Source organism: Euleptes europaea, chromosome 11 (genome assembly GCF_029931775.1).
Source record: "Euleptes europaea isolate rEulEur1 chromosome 11, rEulEur1.hap1, whole genome shotgun sequence".
NCBI lineage: Eukaryota > Metazoa > Chordata > Lepidosauria > Squamata > Sphaerodactylidae > Euleptes > Euleptes europaea.
This window is the reverse complement of record NC_079322.1, coordinates 57658370-57671412: the sequence shown is the minus strand read 5'-3', so window position 1 is coordinate 57671412 and position 13043 is coordinate 57658370.

Here is a 13043-nt window from a genome sequence, read left to right as displayed (position 1 = left end):
ATGTATAGCTGTAGAGAGAGGAACACAGAGCGCTGTAATGGCAATATACATTGTTATATAATTCGCGTACATTTTCCACTGCAAGATGCATTTTAACTTTTGTGAGACCCAGTATTTCAGTTGGATACTTTCTCTCGTAAAATAAAAGGTAACATTCTTGATAGATACATTTTTTTAAAAACCCAGTTATTAGCTAATGTTTCCAAGAGAAGCCTGCTAGTTCTTGGTGGTGGAGACCATAAAGGCAATACTGTACCATTTAATGCAACGTGAGTCAATTTTGCTAAATGCTACAAAGTCAATAGGAGGTTTTTAGCCTAATAACTAAATGCAGATGGACAGGTTGCTTTAAATCCAAATAAAATTCCAAATAGAATTTTAAACTTTCCAGAGGAGATAGTGGACAAAGGAGTTGGGATATAATATAATGCAGGGGAAACGAGGGAAACATTTTGACAGTATTTCATGCCAAATTTATTATTGATGATTATAAGAGGTTTAATTTTACTGACATACTGTTTTAAAGACCCTTTTTTTGTAGGCATTTATTTTCTAATTGCAAAGGGGAAACAAGAAAAACGTGTGTCATTCTCTTAATCACTGCAAATACAGCATTACAAAACCAAACCCCCATGTTCACAAATTATCTACTTGCATAGAAATAAAAAAGGTTCAGAAATGATCTGCATTAACTTTCCCTTTATGACATGTACATGTTATAGGGAGCAAAATATTTATTGCAGTGCCAATTGAATGGCACTGAGAAACATTTCTCAAGTATAGAGTACAAAATGCATATTCCAAAAATAATCATATAGCTCTTTTGACTTTGTTCAATTGAAAAAAACTGGCCAATCCAGTGACAGTATTTGAAAGTTATCCATGCATAATTATTTAGCAACAAGTTAAATCTACCAAATTCCTCATAAATTCTTGTATATCTTAGTAATATGTCTCAACTGCTGATTAAGATTGGTGAATTATATATTCCATAATTTCTTGTGATAGTTTATTCCTCCACTATGTGAATCCAGTTTGCTGTTCTATAATTGGAATTGTTGGATGTAAATGTGGAAAGGGAGTGCATTGCATTTATTTATAATAGATTCCCCTCTTCATAACTTTGTATTTTATTCCTCTTTGTTATACACAGAATCTAGATTTGCGTGTCCTACATTTTCTTCTTTGAAAAAGACCTAGATACTTTAAGTAACAGAAACAAATAGTTAAAATGCATATTGGAATGAAGGTATTTTTCAGATCCTTCCATGCATCTATTTCATTTTAATACTTTTTGACAAAACACTTAGAGCCAGCGTTCCCTGGAAATGACACACTTTAAAAACATCAAAGGCATTTTCAAAGCACAACCATGTATTCAAGTGTTCAAAATATTGGAAGTTCTATCTTTCCTTCATTTAAGTGTCAGATCAATTCTAAACGGGGATGCTTAGAAATTGATTCCAGACAACTGGTTTGTATTTAAAAACAAGAGCACACAAAGAGAAAGTATAATTAAACTTTGAAAAAGGTTATTAATTAAAATACAGTGGTGAGATGTGCTATTGGTTTCCATTCAAATTCAGTTACAAAGATGTTTGGCTCCTATTCAGGGGTAGAGGTGTGTAACAAAGCTGAAACTGGGCACATGTGTATTCCAAGACCCCTTGAAAAGTTTCAAACAGGCCACAGTATGACGCTGTGGCCAAGACACAAGAGCAGCCAGAACAAGACAGGCCACACTTCTGAGAGAATGCAACACTTTGAGCCTTTCATGATCTTGAATTTGGCCTACTGTGGATTTTAAGGGGCAATCAAGAATGAGCACTTCTTGAAGGTGAAATGCTGAGCATGTCTGAATGTACAGACTTTTAGTACGAGAAATGGCACCTGGCTTGAGCTGCCAGGGATACAACAAATAAAATGAACACAATGGTTTCAGTTTTATGCCAATTTATTGCAAAAAAACAGATACAGCTAATGTAAGTTTTTTCCTACATATCTTTTCACAACAATACAGTGTATATGCTCAGTTATTAATATAAACTGTCTTGATGCAACCTCTATTTAATAAATAATGCTGCACATTGTTGTATGATCATGGTTGCTCGCATATCCTAATACCACTTTGAAATAAAAATAAACCTTATTCAGAAGAGATGCACAAAATACTATTGTTATTGAGGGAGAGCTGAAATGGTGATGACATTTAAGGTTGTCCTCTATATTTAGGTCTCCATACAACTTTATTTGACATAAGGAAGCACTGAAGGATGATTGTTGGAAGTTGCCAGTGTTTTAAGAGGATGTTATTATGCATTGAGATTTCTTCAGTGCTCAAGTCATGTCTTCTCAGTTGAAAATCTTATGCAAAGTCATTCTGCTCTCCAAAGCTCCTGCTGCAGAGCCAAGGATGCCCATATGAAAAGGGGAGAGAGGACGTCATTTTGGAAGATAACATTAAAGGACTACAAGGGAAAAAACAGACCAACTGAAAAGGAAACAAAAGGATGTTTAAGATCTGGGTGTTTGTCATGGTACTAAAATGTGATTTAGGATGAGGCCAAGCTGGTAAAATAGCTTGTGTTTATATAACAAACAGAAACGTGTTTTCCTAAACTCTGCTTTGAGTTAGTATTTTTTTTTTTAAATCAAGGCACAGAAATGAGTGATCTCTTTTGAGTAAATGCAGTGATGCTTGATCAATATGCGGGAATACACAGATAACAAAGGTGTTTTTAAAAGGAATGAATGACTGAACTATGCAGGCTGTTCCACCGCTCTCTAACAATAATGTAAACCAATTATCCTTGGTTAAATTAGGCACGTCAAACTTTTTTTTTTTAATTCAAGGCAGCCTCCATGCAAGGACTGTGATCAAGCTTTAACATTCCTGTAAAAATGCCCAGAAGTTGAGCCAGGATCCAAATCCTATGCATTCCTTGAAGGGATTTTTTTTTGTGTGTGTGTGTGTGTACTTGCCGGACAGAAAGCATCATGGTTTTTGCTGCATAATGATATCCCCCTCCTTGTATTTTTCATAGTGTAAGTACGGATTCAACAGTTAGGGATACCTTGACACTCATGTTACTAGCAAAAGAATGATTAACATTATTGTCAAAAGAAGAGGGAAAACCTTGCTTGGCTCTTTGGAACTATACCCCAAAGTCATTCACAGCACATCAAGACAATGCAAGAAGTCCAAGGAGCAGAGACCTCTTTCTCTACAAATGAATCTTTTTGAATTCTTGAGGCAATTATGTTGGGTTCGGCTTGCGATTTACAGGCTTCCTGATGAACATACATAAGCTTAGATCTGTTTTAGAAGAACTGTTGTGTGTTCTATGTCAATAAATACATTTGCCTTCAGAACTCTACCTCATTCTTAAATTGTTTGGTTCAGTTCATATAGTAGAAATGTGAATTATGAGAAGCTGTGAAGTAATTGCAGAGAACATGAACAGTGTCCCTTATGCCCTCCTGCACACTGCACGATAACAATAGCTTGATGAGTAGTCTCACATAGTTCTGGTTCTGGACCTGCTTTTCCATATGGCAGAAGCCATTTAACCTACCAATGTAATATTAATCACAGTTTGCAATTCAGCCTTGTATTAAATGGTGATTATAAAACTTACCCCATGCAGAAAATGAACAAATTACCTGCACCCTTCAGAATATTGTTATGCTGTATTTTATGCCATGCTTGTGAATTAAGCCTGCAATAATTGGCTAGCAAACTGAGTTCCTACATACTTGCTGATGGAGAGTTGGATGATGGGTTGAGAACATTGCTGTTCTCAAAATTCAAGCATCTCTTTGAAGCAGCAGAAATGCCAAACGTTTTAGAAGGGTAAGGAAAAATTTGCATGCCACCTGAGTACAAAATGAGGAAAGAGTCTGGGTTCAATATATCAGAACATTCTTCTGTTCAAGCTCCATTTAAATTATTAATGTTTTTGCTCCAACCTTCCATCCAGAAAGAAACTCTCCAGGCAGGTAGCAGAGTTAAAAGCAAACACCGAATTACCACAAAAATCCCACACATTACAATTTTAAAAAGCCTTCAATTTCTTCTACAAGCAGCCTCAATAAAATCAGCATCATAAACAGCACACTTGTAACTATTGTTCAGTAACAAAACTAGCAAAGGATGTTCTAAAAAGTAAGAGAGAATATCTTCAGCAGATGGTGGCTGAATAGCCAAGATGGAGTGAGGAAGACTTCCTTTAGAAGAGGATTCCAGAAATTAATGGGAGCTGCACAAGAACACCATTTGTGCCAAATGTTCTGGTGGTTGTATCTTCTGGACATTATTATTCCCCTCCCTTCTAAAAAATGATTACATTATTTATGAAGATTTTTTAAAAAAACATATCTCATATGGAAGATATAAGTTACACAAATCCACCATTAAAACGAGGTTTCCTGATCAGTGACTGAACAGCAATCCTACACTCATATTGCAGATATTGTCGAGAAGGCAAGAACATCGAAATGAATGATAATGTCACTGCAGATGATGTCATTTAGCTGTTCACAAAAAACTATTTGTGCCACAGTGTTTATTAACAATGTTTCACAAATGGATAACTATCGGACAGATTTGCAGAAATAAAAATCCCTACCATCCTGATGTGGTCATGCATTTTCAGAAATACAACGTATGAGGAAAAATATCACCATCAAAAATATGTCCATCAAACAGGATCATAATGATTATTTTACACGTCTGGCTATTTGGGTGGGGGGGGGATTTCCTAAGGCTTCAGGAAGCAAACTGAACAATCCTCCATGGTGTGACTTGAGTTTCTCACAATGGTGGTATATACTTAGCAGTGTATTCTTTTATTCCCGTTTAATTTTTGTTAGTGCATGGGGGAAACTGACAAAAAGGAAGCAGCTCTTGTGATCTGTTGTTCTGGAATATCTGAGTATTTCTGTTTGATTCGCCATAGCTGTTGATTGAAGCATCTTGTTGAACTCACCAAAATCAATTTCATTTTCTTCAGATTTTAACAAAACTTATTTTTGTGTGTGCCAGATCAGTGCTGAACAACAAATGAACAGCAGGCGAAACACATCAACAATTCCTCACACACAGGAACTGCCTTAGAGGACTGCCTTTATTGTAGTGAAATTTTCCATGACTCTGTTTATACATTGTCTTTGGGAGACCCCAAAGCTACATACTTTGACAGATGAATTTCTAAGGCTCTTGGTCATTAACCTCCAAAGTATTAAATAAATTACAGAGATTAAACAACTACTTCTGCTTTTGTAGTATTTCTTCTCCCTCAGTCACCTGGACATGAACAGTGAGAAACAAATCCAAGAATATCATTCAGTTGCATGGTTTGCTGTAACTACTAATAAGATAAGTACCAACATTGATCATATAAATTAATTTTGGTCCATTATATTTTACCTAGGCTTGTAGTTTGTATTCTGTTTCAGGTTTTGTTTGTGTTTCTTTCAAAGAGGTGGTTGTTCTGTACAATAAATTAATTCCCCACTGATTAAATCTTTGGGCATTTACAAAACAGTTTAACTTGAGCTTTGCAATAGGTTGTTCAGAGCTAATAACATTATTGTAGATCATGTATGCAGCTCTAGCTCTTTGGATTTGTACAATGTGTTTAAAATAATTTTTGAAAGCATAATTTATCTGTCATCTTAGCCAAGCAAACTGCTATTTTTATTCCAAAATGTCATATAGTATCAGCACCAGGATCCAAAAAACCAGAAATAGTTCCTGGACTCCAAGGGTTTTTGTATTTATATTGATCACTCCATAAACCACTTTTAAAATACTTTAAAAAGCAATTTTTGTATGATAGTTATTGCTGTTCCGTAAAGTGTCTAATGCATTTCAAGCAGAAAGCTCTGAATATTTGGGGAAATTTTTTTTTTACATGTACATTATATTCACTCATGGTATATGATCATCAACAAATAAAAGCATCTTTAACATTGTATTTTACACTGGGATGTGGTTTATTTTTTAAAAATTATTTTAAACACAACATGACAAGGATTTCTTGTGCAAATAGACCTGGCCTATTATGCCAAAACTTAGTACCATAAGGAAAACATACTTTCCATAATGAAAAAAAATGAGTCTAATCTTCTAAAAGTTTCATGTATCAAAGTATCATGATACTACACAGAACATATCAACATTGTTTGTAAAAAAAAACAACCCACCCTGCTTAATGTAATTACTATGCAAAACAAAAGCAGAAGCCCTGATCCAGTTAAAGTTTCTTATACCTGTGGCTACAATTTTAAACAATCTTACTGTGGAGTCCATTCCATTGAACTTCAGTGGGATTTAGGATTGCACTGCATGTCACACTGAAAGAAGCGAAGAGACCAAAGTTCATTGTGAAAATTTTGCTTAATTGGCTCCAATGGCATGTGCAGCCATATCCTGAATGCATGTTTATTTGCAAGTAAATTATATGGTGCTCAGTTGGGCTTATTCCCAACTATGAGTGCATAGGATCTTGGTCTACTTTAGTTGCGTCAGGTCCTAAGCTTACGGTGGATGTATGTCTACTTTACTTTAATGATATTGTTCATATGGCCAATTCGGCCCTGAATAATGTCAAACTGAGATCAAAATAAAAAGGAATAAAAAAGAAATTATCTAAATAGCCCATAAGGAAATTAATACTATTTTCCTTATGGGCTATTTAGATAATTCCTTTTTTAATCTTAATTGAGTGGGAAAGAAATTTGGCAACTGCTAATGTAATATTAAAATCCACCCCTGCTAAAAGAACCCTCAGATTATCCAGTTTAGAGACAGATTCCCGAATAAAAGGCTTTAGATGTATGTCTAAAGAGACAAAACAGGTAATGGCCACAATTTTTCATCAACAATGGCAACATTTAAACATAATGAGAAAAAAATGCATCTTTTCTCAACGTTCTTATTTCCGACTGTAAAGGTTATTCTTGAAACAATATTAACCCATATACACATTCTGAACAGAAGAAATACTGGACTGCATAATGGAATGGCTACCATCCCAGTAGAAGGCTAATTACCAAACAGCAAAGACCTGGGCTTGGTTAGGATTTTTGTTTCTGTTTTCAATAGCAGGCCTCCATGCCATAGTACATAGATTTTGGGATGTTCTTTCTGCTTGAAGTTGTTTGTTACATGGCATGCTAAGCAGAGGAAGGTAATGGCAAACCACCACTGTTAGTAGGGTTGCCAACCTCCAGGTAATAGCTGGAGATCTCCTGCTATTACAACTGAGCTTCAGCCAATAGAGACCAGTTCACTGGCAGAAAATGGCTGCTTTGGCAAGTGGACTCTAAGCATTGAAATCCCTCCCCTCCCCAAACCCTGCCCTCCTCAGGATCCGCCCAAAAAAGCTCCTGCTGGTAGCGAAGAGGGACCTGGCAACCCTATCTGTTATTCTCATGCCTTGGACACCCCATAAGGGGTTGCCATAAGTCTGCTGCGTCTTGTTGGCACTTTACACACATGGTAAATACCAGGAAGCGCAATCCCAGTGGTTCCATAGCTGAATCCCAATAAAGAAAATGCCAGTCTCTGACCAGTGATCAGGAGCTATTCTAATGAAAGGGACATAACCTATTCTATTGTACTTCAAGTTCTTTCCAAAAGGGACAAGTCTATAGAAAATTTCCTATAATATTCCCATACATTATCACTTCTTGAACCACAATCCATGCCCAACTGTACTCTTTGTAGCAGTTTCACCTCTCAGTTTCTCCTCCTAGTGTAACATATCAATTCCAAGGCTTTCCTGTTATGGCCTTGGTATCATGGAACCAGCTATCAAAGGGAGCTTCAAAAGTAACAACTTTGATGGCCTTTCTTTGGGCCTGTAGGAAAGTTCTTTATCAGCAGGCTTTCTCTTGAGGGTTTTTTTTGTTAAGCTAGATGTGAACTAAACTATTGTTGATCAATCTGTTACTGTGTTGCTTTCTTTTGGGGCCTTGTGAACTTTTAAATTGGAATTTCATATTCTGTTTAACTGTGTTGCTTGGCCTTGTGGTCATCTCTTTGAGCCACCTTGGGCTGAACAGGAAAAACAGGATTTATATATATTTGGCAAACAAACTAAAGAGATAATCAATGGCAGGTCTTGAAGAAATGTGTTCCAAGCATAACATATACTTGGCTCCTTCCCCTTCTCTTACACCTGAATTCCTTCAAGTAGGGTTGCCAACCGCCAGAGAGTAGCTGCCAACCTCCAGATATTAGCTGAACATCTCCTGCTATTATAACTGATCTCCAGCCAATAGAGATTAGTTCACATGGAGAAAATGGCCGCTTTGGCAATAGCACTCTATGGCATTGAAGTCCCTCCCCTCCCCGAACCCCGCCCTCCTCAGGCTCCGCCCCAAAAATCTCCAGGTATTTCCCAACCCAGAGCTGGCAACCCTACCTTCAAGTGTTAATGCATATAGGTTTAAATTTTAGAATGTCTCCTTTAAAAAAATTAATAACTGCCATAGGTCCACTTCCCAATGCTTCACATGGAAATATTCCGTTGCTGTAAACAAAACTCTAGGTCCTTTGTTTCCCTGGAGAAAAATATAATTTGTTTTCATTAAATATCACTGCACTCTTCATGCTGCAATCCTGTGCACGTTTATTTGGGAGCTCTGTGGGACTTATTTCTAAGTAAACATACAGAGAACTGGGCTACATAATTCCTAGTAGTTTTCCTTATCTATATTTTGTCACACGGGGCATGACGAGTATAAACAACATGTGTTGTGACTACTACACGCAAATTGTTTAAACTGATATAGAGTGTACTGTCTGTTGATTACAAAAGGAAACCATCCTTTTAGTCTGTTTGCAGCATATGCCATGCCTCAACCACTAGGGAAATCTCTCTTTGGGGAATACAGCTTCTGGTAACATTTGGAATCCATTGGCCTTACTATTCATTTTCAGTATGCATGAGAATGTCCTTAATATTCTCTTGAAAGTAAAAGTTAGGCGATACGAAAAGAAGGAATCTATAATTTGTGAAGAATTTGGTAGCACAAAATTAGAAGACAATGTTTCCTCCAACTATAAGGGAATAGTTACATGAAACTTGTTTGATTAAATTAAGATTAATTATTCTGTGCAGGGAGATTGAAGCAAGTGGCTTTAAAGAAAAAGGTCTCTGGTTTGTTTTCTGGTTTGAGGGCCAATATAATAACTGGACTGAAATAGAATATTTTCTCATGAAATATATAGGTATCTGTAGTGATTTAATTAAAATATTTGTTATTTTAGAATTTGAGGCCTTTTTTGTTGTTGCATGTTTATAAAAAAATTATTTACAACTAAAGCAGACTACATACCCTTTCATCTGATTTCAGTCGTTCATTTTGATCCTCCTGTAGTTTATTTCTTCTAGATCTTTGTCTTTCCCAATTTTGGAAACGAAGAAAATCACTAGGCCTGTATGCTTTCAGTGTATAGATTAATGAGTGAATGTGTTTGTTGATCAAGTGATGGGCTGAGTTCACATTTTTTAGGTAATTTTCACTGTAGGATGTTACTAGACTAAGGGATGAAAAAGAAATATTGCAAATGACCTTTCTTTTAACCATGAGTGGTAATTGATATTCAATTAAAAGTTCTTTCACTTTTTCAGTATCCTCAAACATTTTGAGACACTGACAATATGCAAATTTATTTAAACATAGTTAAAATGTGGGCAGTGCCTCAGTTAAACAATTTTATTAACTGTTGGATTTCTGTGCAAATAAATGGCATGTTTCTTTTATCAAAAATATTTCTAGATCATTTTCCCTGTTACAATCATTTTCTCCTTGGCGTTCAATTGCAGTTCCTATGAAATATTCTCTCATACGTCCACTGTTGTGTGTAGGGTTGCCAACCTCCAGGTAATAGCTGGAGATCTCCTGCTATTACAACTAATCTCCAGCCGATAGAGATCAGTTCCCCTGGAGAAAATGGCCGCTTTGGCCATTGGACTCTATGGCATTGAAGTCCCTCCCTTCCCCAAACCCTGCCCTCCTCAGCTCCACCCCAAAAACCTCCCACCGGTGGCGAAGAGGGACCTGGCAACCCTAGTTGTGTGGCAGGTATACAAATAATTTTAAGGAGGTATATTTCCTTTTTATGTTTTTTGAAAACATATAAAGAATTATGTGAAAATTTTCATTTACTGTCAATGTTTTATTCGATATATTTTTCTAATCAGATAAAGAGCTCTTCATGTACAGGGCATGATGGTGTTTTTTTAAAAAAATAAGCCGTTTGTTGCACATGTGGCTTTTATTCTTCTGTCAGTATTATTTGTGCACAAGAGGGAGAGGCCTGCCTGGCTTCTGTCATATATACCCAGCCATGGAATGTTATCCTAAACTTAGAACATCTCAGTTTTGAATCAGATGGGTACCAACAAAATTTAAATAATCACTTATCCCAGGGAAAAACTGAAAGCACATCATTTTGGATGTGGCTCCGCATGTCCCGTCTCATTGCATTCCTGATGGCCTGATTATAAAGCAGATTGTCCACTCATAATTGCTCATACCTTAAGCTTGTTAAAAATAAATAGTAGGCAATCATACATGATAGAGCCATAAACAAGACATAAGTCACACCCAATAAATTGGGATGGCAAGATAATTTAAGGCATAGGAGGGAGGTGTAGGAGGGAGTGCTAACATAATTGGGATACCATCTTTACTCAAAAGGAAGGCAATCCTGAATGTAAGATGACCCTCCTAAAAATGATATACACCCTTTTTTTTTACTGGACATAACTGTAACTTGTATGCAAATGTAAGACGACCTCCTCTCTTTTTTGGTGGGGGGGAGGTGTTTGGTTTTTTGCCATCAAGTCACAGCTGATTTATGGCAACCCCTGGTGGGGTTTTCAAGGCAAGAGATGTTCCCAGACAGTTTGCCATTGCCTGCCTCTGTGTCGTGACCCTGGTATTCCTTGGTGGTCTCCCATCCCAAGTCTGACCCTGCTTAGCTTCTGAGATCTGATGAGATCAGGCTAGCCTGGTTTACTGGGTGGGGGACCCTAGTCTTGCAATGGAGCAAATACTGTAGGTATTTTAGACTACTGGATGTCATTAGATAATGTTATATTTATTTATTTATTTGCCTTATTTATAGTTCTCCTTTCTCGCTGAGGAGCCTCAGCAGATTACAAAATCAGGTGGGCCCTAACATCTTAGTTTTTCCATTGTTAGTGTGAAATGGAGCATTCTACAGCACTGCTACTGTAGAAAATCTAAATATACTTTGGGCAGATATGGCCACTCTTTACCTTCCATAGCTTCATAATGGTAATATTGCTTGGAACAGATATGGAAGAAAACGAGAGAGGGATGATGGGGTTGGATCTTGCCCCAACCCTAACACCTCCACTGAGCTAAGTTTATTCATTTATACATTCATTAAAGTATTTGTACCCCACCTTTCATTTTGACTCATGTTTGAGGTCTCTGTACTGACTAAGGAGTCTTTCTCCAACTTAAATAGCTCCGTTGTTGGAGGAAGAGCCACTTAAGTTGGAGGAAGGCTATTTAAAGGATAGTTGGATTCACCCCACTATGTGGTGATGGCCACCAGTTTAGATGGCTTGAAAAAGGACTAGACAGTTTATAGAAGTTAAGTCCATTAATGGCTGCTAGTTATCAGAATATCTAAATGAACTTCCATGTTCAGATGCAGAATATATCTGGGCATCAGATACTAAGGAAGGGCATGAAAGTTCTACAGTGAAAAGTCTACAGTGTTTATGTTCTGCCTTTGAGTTTCCCAGAGGCATCTGGCAAATTTCTGCTGGAGAAAAAAGTCTGGTGTAGATGTCTCTAGCAAGGCACTTCTTATGTTCTTACATTCCTACAGGTCACATGTTTTATTACTTCTGCTGTCCAAAAGATATACTGGATTCCTCCTTCCTTAACGCTCCCTGGAGAAGCTCAGTTATGTAGCCAAGAATTAAGACAGAATTTTAGCAATAGCATCACCATTTTTCTAAAGGCAGATTACTGATTTGGAGTGAGGTTAGTGGTATCATAATAATTACCGTAAGAAGATATTATATAATGTTTATAAATACATTTCATCCAATCAGAGATTTAGTCCAGGAGCTACACGTGTGTCTGAATTTCAGAGCATATGGGTCCCAGGGAACTCTTTGGAACGCTTCAAAAATAGACTATCCATAGTGGATTTAGAGGGCGAGGAAATCTTGTAACAAACAGATTATTGCCAAGAACTGCAGAAACCTCTTTCCACATGTGGAGCTGCTATTTTTCTCATATGTATACCCTGAACAAGAACTTTAAATAGGGAACAGGGCTGTGTGTATAGCCAGATGGTGTATGTATATTTATCTTTTAAAAATCAATAATTTGCATAATGAAATGTATAGTTCTGAATTCTGCATATGAATCATACTTTTTTTTAAAGTCTATTCGTATAGAACTGCATGTCCACTAGTCATGAAGAGTGAACAGAATTACCAGGCCTGAAAGCCCCATTTCCCAAGCAGTGGGCCTCTTTTTCAGACAACTCTCTGATCTCTGAGATTTCACAAGTCATTGTCCCCATTACTCAGAGATGGACCAACAATGTTTTGGTACTTGAGGCAGAAAATCCCTATGTGGGGGTAAAATATTATTTTAAAAAGGAAACAGTGGCCATTTTGCTTCCTTTCATGATGCTCATGATCTGTCACCTGACAGGAGCGACCTAACCTGGCCTAATGGCAGGCTGAAACTGGCGCACATTTTCAAGTTGGCCATTACAGTTATTAGAAACTTATTATTTTTCTTAAAGTGAAAGCTGAAATAATTAGAATGCTGAATCCTAAGATCAATGTCAAATTCCACAAGTTTGCTAAAAGAAATCCAGCTGTATCTGTTTTACATGCAGAAGTCTACGCATAGCTTGTGCAAAAAACTAATGTATCTGAATGCAGAACCATGCCAATGATTGTTATTTCTCCTTTTGCCCACAGCCCTCTGATCTGGGGCCCAGTGATGGAGCAGATACCTTAGAA